The sequence below is a fragment of the Pantherophis guttatus genome, chromosome 6 (assembly GCF_059756535.1).
Source record: "Pantherophis guttatus breed Tessera chromosome 6, ASM5975653v1, whole genome shotgun sequence".
Lineage (NCBI taxonomy): Eukaryota > Metazoa > Chordata > Lepidosauria > Squamata > Colubridae > Pantherophis > Pantherophis guttatus.
In genome coordinates, this window is record NC_142068.1 from 56,093,288 (window position 1) to 56,108,863 (window position 15,576).

General features: G+C 42.7%; 1 long non-coding RNA gene across 1 annotated transcript in view; it reads right to left on the reverse strand.

Annotated features, from left to right (window-relative positions):
• Positions 1-1,711: 1,711 nt before the first annotated feature.
• Positions 1,712-15,576, reverse strand: part of LOC132709451 (uncharacterized) — a 66,206-nt gene continuing 52,341 nt past the window's right edge. The window contains exons 4-7 of the long non-coding RNA XR_015728666.1: positions 10,037-10,102; positions 5,250-5,599; positions 4,221-4,285; positions 1,712-4,122 (exon numbers count right to left, since the gene is read on the reverse strand). This is a non-coding gene — a long non-coding RNA (uncharacterized LOC132709451). The remainder of the gene's footprint in view (positions 4,123-4,220; positions 4,286-5,249; positions 5,600-10,036; positions 10,103-15,576) is intronic.

Consider the following 15,576-nt stretch of genomic DNA (forward strand, 5'->3'; position numbering starts at 1 on the left):
TCCAGCCCATGGGTCACCAGTTTGACATCCCTAATGTAGAGAGTGCTGTAAAGCACTATGGTGCGGTAGGTAAGTCTAAGTACTATTGTTGGTGCTATTGCTATTTGACTCTGTTCTGTCCAAATCTATTCTGACTTTCTAACCAATACTCTTGATTCACTCTATTAAAGAGGATAGCAATAGCAATAGCACTTAGACTTATATACCGCTTCACAGTGCTTTACAGCCCTTTCTAAGTGGTTTACAGAATCAGCACATTGCCCCCAACAATCTGGGTCCTCATTTTACTCAACCAGATTTTCAGTATGTGAAAGCTGGTGCAGCAGAAACCGTCACATTCTGGACCAATCTGTCTTGACTGAAAATGTGCATAATCAATTAGGATTTCAGCAAAGGTCTATCTATGTTTCCTCTGATTTTCTAGTTGAGAGGTGAGTGTGAATCTTGATGTGGTTGGAGTGTCATATGCACTTGGAAAAGAGTTTGGAAACATCTTGAGGCTTGCAAAAATAAACTTTAGGGTACCCCAAAATAGCCGAAAGAGGCTAGCATGTACCTAGTGGCTGTGAAAAAAGTATTGGATGGCGAATATGGCTAGCCAGATGGATTGAGAAATGAAATGGGGACACAAAATAAGGGGTAGATGGATGGACAGATGGATGGATGGACAAATAGATCAGTAAATAAAACCATTTCACGCTGCTGCAGTGTTTTGTTGGAATCCACATTTGTAACATTCAAAAATATATGTAATTTTGTCTTTTGGTCTCTGTGTCTCTTATTTTCACATCGTCTGCTTCAATCCTTTTACTTGTTAAAAATTATACACTCTGTACTTCAATCATGCTATATTTCTCTCCACTGATTTCCTCCATTGTTTATAAGTTTAAACGTCTTTAACCTTTAAGTCTCCTCATGGTTTTGTCTTTTTTTATCTGCCTTCATTATATTTTCCATTTTCCTCTTTGATCTTTCTGCTCAAGTATTAATCTTACTAAACCTCTGCTCCCTTATGCTAATTCTTCTCTGTGTGCCTTCTCTCTTGTGTGTAAAACACACACACACACACACAAGTCCTTTCCTGTCTCAATATTTGCCCAGCTTTTTCTTTCAATATGTCCCTTTTTTTACCCCATTGTGTTGATTAATTTCTAGTTATATTATTATTGCATAAGTTTCTCTTGTACAAGAAGGCAAGGTTCTTACTTCCTTCTCAGTATATCTCCCTTTTAACGTGGATTTTAAAATAGTAGGTAATCATTTGCCCAGTTATATTAATTTACAATGCCTAGTGTTTCTTAGGCTTATGTATATGACATGATGTGGATTTCTTAAAGAACATAAATTATAATATTTTAATATGACACTTTAAACAGGCATGTAAACACAGAGTGGCACCAACCATGCTGCCAATATTTTTTCCATAGAAAAGTTAGAAGGAGGTTTGAAAGTTGTGCATAGCTGGAAAACTACATTGTAGATTTTCACCAAAAAGATGCCCAAGGATGAAAAAAAGAACCATTTAGTATGATTTTACCTAGTGGGATGCAAAGTCCTTTGAAGTGAGTTATATTGATAACTGTAAATACATATGTAGATTTTAGAGATAGACATGACATGATGGTTAATTAGGCAGCCAAAGAAATCACAGCCTTCTTACTGCTCTTACTGTATTTGTTAAGTTGGGTGATTAAAGAGACTGGAGACTGGCTTCAGACAACAGCTCTTTATTCAGCAACTATGTACAATCCAGCAGCTTGCCTCTCTGACAGCTTGCCCTTATATAGGGAGCTGTCAGGGAGTTCAACCAATCACATTTGAGTATTTTTCCCACTCAAACAACAGACCAGAGAAAAACATTTCAATTTTTCAGTATCGACACCCCTCCCCTCTTAGTTGAAGCAATCCACTCTGCATACGGAGTCACACAGATAGGCAGGGCGTTTACAGGTCCTATCAGACCTGCGCAACTCAGTTGGTGTGGCGGCAGCGGCCTGAAAGGTTGTGTCTACTGCTGCCTCTGGTCCACCCATGGGAGGTTCTGGAACTTTCAGGGTGGGGCCTCGGATTCTACTGGAACTGGTTCATGGCATGAATGTTGCTGGATTCCCGGTTCTTCAGGTGCGTACTCTGGCTCCATCAACCCCTCCTTGAGTCTGTCAAGGAGGGGTTAGAGTTTAGCTCTTTTTGGTCTGATTCTGGGGTGTCAGTATTTGGGCTGAGGTGACTACGTAGTTGGTCTATGTGCTGCTTCCATTGATGCCCGCCGTTTAGTCTAACTAAATATGACTGGGGCCTGGTTATTTTCTCTATCTTGCCTGGTAGTCATAGGGTTCCTTCGGCAAAGTTTTTGGTGTGTACCAGGTGCCCAATGCTAAAGGCCTGGGTGCTATTTTTTGTCTCTTGAATTGTTTCGGCTGCATAGTTTGAGTGAACCCGGTCTAGAACCGATCTGAGCCGGCAGCCTATTAGGATCTTGGCCGGGCTTCTCCCTGTAACCACACTGGGTTCGACTGATTAGTTTGTACAATTCTAGGTTGATCTTAGGTTTTAACGCAAGGGGAACCTTCCGGGGCTTCATGCGTATAGACACAATATTGGGGTTTAATCTAAAGGATATAGGGGTGCCCACATACTTACCAAGCTCCAGGCTAAAGACATCCTGGAATTCTTGAATCAAGTCGTCTGAACAAGTGCTGGCAATTGCATTGATGCCTGTTACCCCCACCCTGAGGGATTCAAACCAGTCTAACTTGAGCAGGGTCGGGAGGTCTCCATGGAACTTGTTGAATTTCACGGTGAAGGTTCCGCAGCCTAACACAGGAATGCAATTCCCTTGATAGTCTCTGAGTCGTAGCTGCTGGCGATCCAGCTGATTCTTTTTGATTTTCGGGACTGCTTTTTTCAGGGCTTGCCAGGAGATGATGTTCACCGATGACCCGGTGTCGATTTCCATCTCACAGGGGGACCCCTTGATTTGTACCGTCACATGTAGTCTGGTTGGCTTCAGGCGCCCCTGAGTTGGTGTTTTCGCACCTTGGTTTCCAACCTTGCCATTTAACTGGTTTTGGAGCCTCGGGTAGGACAACCTCTGGGGCGGCTTGGCGATTGGCAGGCAAGTTCGCCCTGCATACTTTCACTAGGTGCCCTTTCCGGTCACATCGCCGGCAGATGGCATCTCTGTAGCGGCAGAAAATTCTTTGGGTGCTGACCCCCGCAGCTGGCACATGGTTGCCGCCTGCTTTCTAGCTGTGTGGATTTCTTCCTCTCTGTGCAATAGACCTTGTCCTCGCTTCCCTTGAAGTCCTTGCCCTGGTAATGGTCCTTATGCATGGTGGCCATAAGCTTTATTGCTTGTGGGGCCGAAGTGAGTTTCTGGTGTGATTCAGCCGCTTTGTTAGACGACTCCATGGCTCTTGCTTCATCTAATGCAGCCTGCAGAGTCAGGTTCGTTTTAGCTAGAAGCCTGTGTTGCAGGCGGAAGTCTTGCATGCCACAAATGTGCTGGTCTAACAAAATATCATCAAAGTCTCTAAACTCACAATGAGCGGCGGCTTTTCGAAGCACAGCTATACAGTATATTGGTTGATGGACTTGCCATCCATCTGTAATCGGTGCCTGAATTCATAGTGTCTCACAATTTTGGATGGTGCCAGAGTGTAGTGAGTCTTCAGGGCATTCTGAAGTACTTGCCATGGTATAGACTGCACTGGAATTGGTTCGGACAGGTATTCTGCTGTGTCAAACATGCCGTGGCCACAATGACTAAGGAAGAGTGCCCTTTTTCGGTTATCCAATAACCTGAGGAGATCATTGGCTTCCATGAAGCATGCGAATTGGGTCATATAAGTGTCCCATTTCTCCTTTGCTGGATTGAAAGGTGTAGGTGGGTAGAACGCAGACATGCTTGCCGCTGTGTTTTGACTTTGAATTTGATGTGCAAGATGGCCGCCGTTCTTTCCGACCACCTGGCTGGATGTATAGTTGTCAGCTATTTTTGCCTCAGTTCTTCTTCAGAATCCCACCTTTGTTGCCAGTGTTGGGTGATTGAAGAGACTGGAGACAGTCTTCAGACAACAGCTCTTTATTCAGCAACTATGTACAATCCAGCAGCTTGCCTCTCTGTCAGGGATAAATGCCTTGCCTCAGATCCAGGGCTAGGGGCAGGGGGGCTGGACAGGCCAACCAAGGTCCACCCTAACCCAATGACCCCTCCTTACCTTAGCCACGCCCAGGGGTACTTAAGGTCCAGCCATGCGGTCCTGGTGTAGTTCCAGATCTATACCTGCAATGATAAGATGCCTTGTAAATAAAGACTATTGATTTAAAGAATACCTGCATGTTGGAGTTATTGGGCACGATCCTTGAACATCCTTAACAATATGGTAGCAGAGGATGGTTAAATAGCCCAACCCTAATACTCCAGGACATGCCAGGGGGCTCCATGCAAAGGACCACGACGGACAGGGTGAATACCAGGGTATTCACCAAGAAGATGGCAGAACGGCCTGCCCAACGCGAAGACACGCAAGGAGAGGCACCCAAAATAAGCAACCTACTCCACCACCCATGCACCCCGATCAGACACGACGAGGGGTGGAAGGAACACGAGAGCCCAACGAGAGAGAAGCACAACCTAAAAGAAAAACTCCTGAAGCTGATAGACTCGGCACAAAGCAACACCGACCTCATCGCGGAACTCCGAAGCCTGGTCAAAGGCTGCGAAGCAGCGAGTGAGGAAGATGAAGACGAGTCGGACTACAGCGACGAAGACGTGGTAAGAAAAAACTGCCCCCACCAGAAGCCCACCGAAAAGGCCGAAAAAGAATCCGTGCCCTTTTTGCGGCGGCCATCTTGGAAGGTGACATCACCAAAGATGGCCGACCAACCACCAATAGATTCCCGAGATTTAAATCTCATGGTGGGACTCAGGGCCTACTCGAGAGTAACCACCCAAAACTACCGCGACGGACAAGAAAGCCCTAAACCAAAAGCCACGAGCTCGCCTACCGAGCCCGAGGTCAACAGGGCAATCGAACTGATCACTGCGGCCCTAGGGGACAAAATGAAGCTACCGGACACCCACTCCAGCGCCAGGCCGAAGCGCAGAGGAAACACCGACGCGACGGGAACCAGCGCCAATGCCTACCCAGGGGAGCAGATTGCCGCCGTGCAAACCCAACGCTACCAACGATTCCCGGGAGGCCCCCCCATGGGGACGGAGCACCGAAGGCGATGGGAATACTCACCTAACTGGCGACCGGGACCAGACCCAGGATCCACGGGACCGTCAGCAGGCAGGGGACGGCCATCGGCGGGCAGGGGACTCGGCCCGACACCCGGAGGCAGCATCCACGCGAGGCCGGGCCATCCGGGACCATTCACAGCCCCAGCGGGACTTCCGACCTTCGCCGACGACCCTCACCGCTTCCTGGAGATCCAGACGGCGATCCGAGGCAGCTACGACCAAGCGAGGCCGGCCAAAGTGGAACCGAAGGCCCATCCGGAAGATTGGGGCCTCCACCCGGGAGCAGCAGGGACGAGCTCCTCAGTCCACGGCGGCTGGGCTGAAATAACTTCAGGCATGCGCAGTGCCTCCCTGCAAGAGAAACGGAACAAGACATAGAGCTAGACCGATGCAGACACATAGAAGCAAGTCAGTTCAGACTTGCCACAGTCATCCCCCTGCCTTATTGCGAGTATCCTTATGTGAGAAACCATGGACAGCGACACAATATAAGTAATTTAAACTACAATTCAGGGACTTTACCAAGTGACTTTCCCAAACTAAGGCTAGATGGGGAGAATTTCCTGGACTGGAACCAGCAGCTCCAAGTCGCCCTGCTGAAGGAAGACCTATTATCCCTAGTCACTGACCCCCCAGAAAAACCTTGGACTTTTGAATTAGATTGCACCCACCATAAAGCTTATTATATTGTTATTGCTAGCATTACCCCCAGCATTTACCCTAGCATTAGCCACCACTTAACTGCTCTAGAGGTAATACAGAGGATGCACAAACTATTTTACTGTCAAAGCGTAGCAAGCACCACCAGACTATCCAGAGAGTTCTATGCCACCAAACTCAAGGCAGGGACCCCAATGAGCGAGCATTTGCTGTCCTTAAATGCCACCAGGGCCCAACTGACACAAAGGGGGGAGGTCATAAGTGAGAGGACCATGATAAGCATTATAGTGAATTCCCTGGACCCCAGCTGGGACACTTCCATCACACAGATAGATAACCTCGGCTCAGGGAAACTCACACTGGAATTACTAACAAGCAAACTCATAGCTGAAGACAGCATCAGGAAAGACCGCTCACTAAGCCGTAGAGAGCAGAGACCCAGCAGAAGGGCTGAGCCACAGGGTAGGAGTCACAGTAACACAGAGTGCTACATATGTGGTTCAAAAAACCACTACAAAAGGAACTGCCCTAAGAACGTAGGGGACAGGGACAGGTCACACCGGAGGGACAGACCTGAACAGAGGGCGAGGTACAACGACAGGCGCTCACCAGAGGACAGGCACAGGCGCAGGGACTCCCCTAGCCCTAGGGACAGAAGAAATTGCAGGGACAGCTCCAGGGAAAGCCAGACTGGGTCACTGTATGGACTGGGAGACCAAGAACAACACAACGATCAGGACAGGACGGAGGGCACATGGCTACTGGACTCGGGAGCCACAAACCACACCACATATGACCAGAACTCACTGACATCATTCACAAAGGAGAACTTTATAATAAAAGTGGCTAACCAGACAATGTGCAAGTGACAGGGAAAGGTAACACACACGTGCCAGGGATAGGGATGATAGAGGGAGTGCTATTGGTGCCAAATATACCCTACAATATCCTTGCCACACTAAAGCTGAGCAAGGACAACAATGTCGAGGTGACATTCAAAGAAGGAAAGGCACATGTAACTAGAGGGGGCAAAAGCATAGGAAGAACAGTGATCAGTGGGGATCTGCCATTCTTCCACCCAGTCAGGGACATACAGCCCGAGGTAAACAATCACCGGAGGGCAAAACCCGACAACCCAAACAACACAAATGAGGAAGTAGAGGGGGTCAGTCAAGAACACACCACTAGCGACTCAAGTGAGCAGGGGATACCCAGGAAGGAGAAGCCAGCGATAGGGAAATTAATGTATGACAACTGTGCACACCTGTTACATAGGAGACTAGGGCACATCAGTTTTCCTGTGGTACAGAAAATGATGGAATGCTCCGAAGGTGTAAAAATAAAAAATTGTGAGAACTATCTCGAGTGTTCTATTTGTAAAAGCTCCTAATTAAGAACCAAACCCAGGCCCAAAAAGTCAGTACGCACAACCAATTCAACTTTCCAACTCATACACATGGACCTAGTGGGGCCACTAAGGCCCTCCATCAAGTAGAGGAAGAGGTTCTTCCTGATCATAGTGGATGATTTCAGCCGCCATGGTTTCGTGTACACCCTGAAGCACAAAAATGAGGTATTCCAAAAATTTAAGGAATTCTATGCAAGGGTGGAAACACAACACAACACTAGGATCAGACAAATAATGACAGACTGGGGATCTGAATTTTTGTCGAGCGACTTCTCGCGATGGCTGAAGGCACGCAGGATAGTCCATTGCACATCTTCACCATTCTCCTCCTTCCAAAATGGCGTCATAGAATGGAAAAATGGAACACTACAAACCATGATGAGATGCGCACTAGAGGATGCCAGTTTAGGGCAGCATTTCTGGTCAGAAGCATTCATCTATTCAAACTACACATTAAACAGGCTGTGGTCCAGCGTACTGAATAAAACTCCATATGAGTTGATGTACCAAAGGAAACCACAGGTGTCACACTTACATATATTCAGGGTCACAGCCGACGTGCACATCCCCAAGCAATTGAGACATAAGGGAGACAAAGTATCCAGAAGGTTGAGGTTCATGGGATACGAACCAGGGACGAAGGGATACAGATTCATAGACAGCAATAACAGGTTTGTGGTATCACGAACAGCTGTCTTCCACGAGAATGCCAACTGGTCCAAGATACACTTCAACGAGGTGTCCCTTAGCAAGGACGGACCAGGAGATAACCAAGAGGTGATAGGACATAACACAGGAAAGGCCACAGAGCAGGAAAAGGGCAAACCCAAGAGGCAGGAAGTGCAAGTGAAGGAATGGAAAGAGAACCACCCATGCATTAAAGTGGATTCACTCACAGAGAAAGAAGCTAGGTACCTACATGACACCGAGACACCCCCTGCCAGGCCAGTTAGGGCAAACAGGGGTAAAGCGCCAAAAAGGTTAGGGGACTACGTGTTAGCTCTCCACACTAACCAATTAACTCCCAATACATATGAGGATGTGCTGAAGCTACCAGAGGGAGAAAGAACAAAATGGGAACAAGCTATGGAGAGGGAAATGAGCAGCCTGAGGGAACTAAATGTATACATCCCCTCTGAAGTCCCAGCAGGTAAAACACCCATAGGCACCAGGTGGGTCTACAAAGTCAAAACATTAGAGGGAAACAAAGTCCTCTACAAAGCTAGATGGTGGCACAAGGGTTCGCCCAAAAATACCCTGATGATTATACAGAGACATACTCCCCCACAATCAGGGCTGAAAGCGTAAAATGTGCATTGATAATTGCATCACTACTTGGACTAGAAGTACACCAATTCGATGTACAAACCGCTTACCTGCATGCTGAGCTCGATAAGGAGATATATGTAAGAGCGCCACCTAGCCAGAGTACCAGGAAGGGGGAAACCTGGGTCCTGAACAGAAGCTTGTATGGACTCAAACAATCAGGGAAACGCTGGTACGAATGCCTGTCCAAGACTCTGAAATCCATGGGGTTCTCAGCCACCTTGGCCGACAACTGCTTCTTCACTAAGAAGGTGGGCAACTCTGTCGAGTATGTCTTAATATATGTGGATGACATACTGTACATCAGCGAGCAGTCCAGCAAATGCAATGACTTCACCAACGAGCTGGGGAGACACTTCTCACTGAAGATATTGGGTAAAGTGGATAAATACTTGGGGGTACAGATTACAAAGACTGACAAAGGCTTCCAACTATCACAGAAAGACAAAATATTGGAACTATTACACAAATGCAATATGACAAACGCTAAAACGTGTGAGACACCAATGCAACCAGACTTCATAAAGGACATGTACAATGAGGCTGAGGCATTCAAGGACAATACATTATACAGATCCACCATAGGTTCTCTATTATACATTGCGAACTGGACAAGGCCCGACATTGCCCTGCCAGTTAACTTGCTATCTCGACATGTAGGTAACCCCACTGTATACCACTGGGAAGCCATCAAAAGGGTATTAAGGTACCTAAAGCATAGCGCCAACGCCTGCCTATCACTAGAGCCCGAGAACGCCACAAGACCCACACTCACATGCTACGCTGATGCTGACTGGGCTGGGGACGTGAAAAGCAGGAACAGCACCTCAGGTTACATATTCTTCCTCAATAACAGCCCAGTACATTGGTACACGGGCAAACAGGACCTGGTAGCCACATCCATAACAGAGGCCGAATACATATGTTTGTCCAAAGCCACCAACAACCTGGTCTGGTTTGATGACCTGCTCACAAACATATGGGCCGAACCCAACTACCCAATTACTATACACGAGGACAATAAAGCCACTGTGGAAATATCAAAGGCCAAAGCAGTTGGTCAGAGGTCGAGACATATCGACATAAAGTATAAATACGTTAGACAATTCGCAAGCATAGGATTCATAAGGGTTATACACTGTGATACAGAAGAACAGACAGCAGACATTTTAACAAAACCATTGCAAAATAAACAGCATACATATCTGACATCAAAATTGGGTGTCCTCTCAAAAACAACATCCCAGGTACATACCATCCAAGGGCACCTCGGCCAGGCATTTAGAGGGGGTTTTGTCAGGGATAAATGCCTTGCCTCAGATCCAGGGCTAGGGGCAGGGGGGCTGGACAGGCCAACCCTCAAGGTCCACCCTAACCCAATGACCCCTCCTTACCTTAGCCACGCCCAGGGGGTACTTAAGGTCCAGCCATGCGGTCCTGGTGTAGTTCCAGATCTGTACCTGCAATGATAAGATGCCTTGTAAATAAAGACTATTGATTTAAAGAATACCTGCATGTTGGAGTTATTGGGCATGATCCTTGAACACCCTTAACACTCTCTGACAGCTTGCCCTTATATAGGGAGCTGTCAGGGGGTTCAGCCAATCACATTTGAGTATTTTTCCCACTCAAACAACGGACCAGAGGGAAAACCTTTCAGTCTTTCAGTATCTAACAGTATTTTTCGTTGGGAATTTTCTTACAAAATAAAACAACCACTAGATAAGACAAAGGGAGAGCAAGACTTCAGCAATATGCCTGATTCTTCCATGCAGGATTGATACTTCCAGAATACAGTTCAAACTAATGCCTAAAGACTGAATCCTTAAACCTCCCAACAGCAATTCAAGCACACAGTTTCCTGCCTACCACAATAGGCAAAGGAATCTGACATGAAAGGATAGATAAAACTTCTTTCTTTCCCACCTTTCAAGCAACAAATACATTGGTTTGTCTTCCATTGCTGTTACAGGCACCCTCCCTAGAGCAACAGTGGGAAAGCCAGTGCCCTATGTGATGTGCTCTTAATGACATCATTGTCTATGATGAGATTACTGATCATTTTTATCATTATTAACTGTACAAACATCACTCTTTTACTGCAGCATTGGATAGAATGCCAGTAAGTGTGACAAATGCTCTTTCCTTGTCCATTGGATTCTCTGACTTTGTCCCTAAGATAAAAATAGGATACAAATGTTTTAGGTGTTGTCTACTGTCCATGGACCATGAACTGCTTTTATGGATTTTCTGAACATATGGAATAGTTATTGATCAGTTGTTTTGTACCTTTGTATAGGGATCGGCATGGTTTCTTGCTTTTATTTAAAAAATTCTGATGGGTTGTGATTAAGTCTATAAAATTTATTATTTTATCACTAGTGATATTGCAGCTGGGCAGTTACAGTCCTAAAGGCTACAGTTTCTTCTCCTTTCCTGAGAAAGATGGGGTAGGGGAGATATGAAAAGCTGAAAAGGGAAATTCATTCTATCAGTAGAGTTTACTGCATAAAACCTTAATGCATCACAACAGTCAGAGCAGGATTAATCAGAGATTGTAATCTGCTGGGGGCCACGACATTTCTAAGTCTCTGCAAACTGCAGAGAGAGAATACACTTGGTTCTAGTTATCTGTAGTCAAAACATAGTATTGACAGTTAAGGTGTGCATCTTACACATCCTTAGGAATATCATTTTCTGAAATTCTAACAAAGCTGCTTTGGACAATTCTTTAAACAAATATAACCATGCATAATTTCATTTGTTCTAATTATTATGTTAAAAATTAAATAGATTAATTATATTGCCTGAGAAAGCTTTTAAGCATGCTTATTCTTGTGGTGCTTGACAGCTTGGTATTTCATCAGTTGACAGATGGAACTATCTAATATATTACTCTCACTTAGGTTAGCCAAGTAAATTGGTTAATAATAAGCCGTATGAAAGATCACTTTAAAATCATCAAAAGCTGTTTTAATACGTTAAATGTTATAAGAATTAAACATCACAATATACAGAGATCTACTGAAGCATGCTTATTCTGATAACGTATTCTGAACATCTATCATAAATGATACAGTTTTCATAGTGCTTCAGGATAGCAAATGAGAAATGATCCTTATTTTTTGTACTTAATCAATGCCCCAGTTTATAATTCGTTTACAATCGAATAATGATACTTGTCTAATTTATGCTATTTTCACAGTGTTAATTATTTTAATAATTTGAATCAGAAAACTTTTTTCATGTTTATTACTATCCAATGATACTATTTTAGGATTTGCTGGTTTCTTCTAATAATAAAGATGCTAAACTTTGCATCAGATTAAATCTACACAAATTCCTATTACTCTATTTGGTTCTACCTTATTTTCAATCCATAGAATAAATGGAAATTTTATCTATGCTACTCAGTATAGACCTGAAAATTATTTATACACAGTGAACTTCCAAGTGATAATCTGTCAACCATGGAACCATATACAGTATTAGGTATGCCTATACTACACACACATTCACACATTGCCACCTCTATTTGATGACTTCAACTTAAACTTGAAAGTCTTTTCATATATGAAATAAAAAACTATAATATCATTTTTTTTTTAGGTATGTGCTATGGAAGAAGGTTAAAAAAAAAACCGCAGAAAGGAAATTGTGGCATGTGTCATCTTGCCTTTTTTTATGTCCTCACTCCTCAACCCCTGGGCACTGTCTGCTGGGAAGAAGGAGCATGAGTAGAGTCTTCACAACATAAATCCACTGCAGTTCAAAGTCTTAATTTGTACAACTTTGCAGTTTTGCATAATTGCTTAAGGATGATATACCGAAATTAATGTCGTTATAATACTGTCATCTTTTAATAATCCAAGATACATACATAATTTATATATTTCTACCCATAAAAACCATACCTTCTATGAGTCAGTTTCCACAGTAAAAAGCAAGATACAAGTATATATATATGATTTTAAGGGTCACAAGCCATCCTGCTTAAAAGTGACTATTAAAGCTAAGTCATTCTTTCCATAATGCTAATGATCAGACCACCTTCTACTAATTCTGACTATAACTTGGACACATAAGGTTAAACTTTTCAGGTGAACTGAAAACTTTGTAGCAGGTTTCCTTGATGATAAAATGGATGACACTTTCAACACTATAGTTACATACACAGAATTACAGAGAATAGTATTGCAAACAAGGTTTAAATCCATCCTTAAAACATCTCAGCTTCTCCTGCATCGGCTATATTTCAGTGAAGTAAATTGGAAGATTTCATAAATAGATGATATTAGACACTGAATAGCAGAACAAGCAGCTTCAAAAGGATTCAAAAGTGATTGGGTGTTTGGCTGCCTGACTGATGACATCTGTTTATAGAAGCTGAACAGCAGAGAGGAATTGCCACTATTTCTCTACTTTTGCAGTGCCACTATTTGTAATTCTATACATGCAACTGTAATGTTGGAAAGAAAATTCATCTCAAAAGTATGAAAGTTTAGGTAAGAAATTCCTGTGTTTTAAGTAGCTGTATGAAAGTTAAAACAAGGCAGAAAAATAAAAAGCAATACTTGGATTCTCATGCAGTGTTATCACCCACTGTTTTAAGGATTGCTGTAGTGAAATTTTTCTGCCACTGTTTATCATATAATTTCCAAAATAAGTATATATAACACTGACATTTATTGCATTAAGAAATCAGTCAAGTGGATTGTTTAGTTTTGGTAATATAATTTGACATCTAAACATAAGCTGAGAAGGATCTCACACAAACACTTTGATAATATGATTCATTGTCAAATGTTTGTTTTGCCTCTCTGGAACTCATTAATTAATTCTTTTTAATATAACTTGGATTTACTGATTTGGAAGAAGAGAATTCTTCTTATTGATGTTGTTAAAATATCCAGGTGGTTTGAATTTCACCAACGAGATGCTCTAATCTGGTGCATTTGTGTAGCCCTAATCAAATCTTTGCTAACAGATGTGAAGCACCCAGCCCTGGAACAAATGTTTGTGCCTATATGATAATTAAATTATATCACTAAAGAGAAAAAATGAACAGCAACAGCTATAGTTCTTTTAAAACTCATGCTGTCATTGTTAAACCTGAGTCTTTTTTCTTAAACATATTATTTTTTATTAAATAAATATAAATATTTATTTTCCAGTTATTTATAATAGCATTTGTATACTTCACAACCCTATGCATTTGCAATTTGGAGCTAGTGTATGTTTACATCAATAAACAAAATGTATGTTCTCATTTTTAGAAGAATAACAATAACACAAACAAACCCAAATCTATCACCATTATTAAATTTTGCTTCTTAGTGGTTCATGTAGTCTTCCATATCCCTATCAGTCTACCAGCTATTAATGGCATTTAAATCACAGTCTTGCTACATTTTAAAAATCTGTTTATCTCAATTTAATCAGTCATCCATTTACATGACAGGTATACTTTTTTGAAGTAGTTTATTTATTTAAAAAATCAAGAGGCGTTAAAGATCATTTTGGGAATGTCATATTTATTATCCCAAAATCCAGGAATTTCAGAAACGTGAGACTCAGAAATATTTCAGAAGAAAATGTTATTAGCAATGTGGAAGTGTAAATTACAGAAGAAACTTATGTGTTGAAATTTTTGTGTTAAATAATATTTTTTTTATTTTGGGGATGAAAGGTTTTATTTGCACAATTCTATATCCTGATGATAATCTTTATGACTACCATATTTTTTAAAAATCTCACTTCTTCTTCATCCATTGGTTCAGTCAATAAGACCCTGCCTTAGCACAGGAGCATATACTGAAACTCAAACATTGCTGATTGTTAGTAAATGTACAGTAAATGCCTATTACTGCCTATTAACCTAATCAACTTGTTCCTGGTTGAGGGCTTTGCTTGGTATTTGAATGGGAATTCCAGTGACATACTCCAAAAAGTAATTGATATGAACATGGAGAAAAACTGGTAGGTCACAGGTCCATGTGATCATGGAAAAAAAGGTAAATCTGATTTGAAATCAGTTACCTTCAATTGATTAAGATTAAGTTAACTCTCCAGCTATCTGTTGAACAGAATTGTTTTCTTTTGTTGGTTTTTTGTTCCATCTGAAACTAAGCTTTGCTAGTAACACATCTGAAGTTCACTTTAAACTAATCTAAGCCATAAATTTCTGCTAGAACAGAAATTTTATTTCAGAAGGACCAAAACAATCAGGGACATTAGCTCCATTCACTAACAGTTTGAGCAAATGAAATGGTTACACATTTCAAAAGCACTTACAAGATCAATAAAGGAAAATATTAGTAGCTCAGGATTGAAATGAGGGGTCCTTGTTGCTCTCTAATTGTTTTCTTGCAGACTGTTACTTAGTTTGGGTAATGAAATGCCTGTAAGAAAGCAACCAAGCTCAGAGAGCAACAAGGACCCTTTACTTATGAGATCACAGTAGCCTCTACCACCTCTACCCGATGTCTTTACTGCAACTTCTATCCTCTCATACCAGCATGACCATCTCAGCTAGGATTGGGGGCATCTAACACATTTGGAGGGAACACCAGGTTGAGGAAGGCCACTATCTAATATGTTGAAAAAGGACCAATAGCTTGTCAAGATGCAGCTGCAGTTCAGCTGCCATTTAGCTATGTTTTTCTCCAAACACAGGAGTGGAGGTCTCTCTTTGTGCACTTTACTTGATGCTCCTGACCTTGCTGGAGGCTAAGCAATCCCCCCAGCTGCATGCGTAGAGGAGCCACTGGTGTCATGTCTTGATTCCCTTTGGGATGCAATTCCTTTTAACAGATTGGGCATTCTTGCAGGTGGGGAAGCTTTGTTTGTGTGCTTTACTATATTTATTTATTTCTCTGTCTGAATAATCAAGCCAGGTCATTCATGCTCATCTTCTGATTTCACAGTCTAGGAA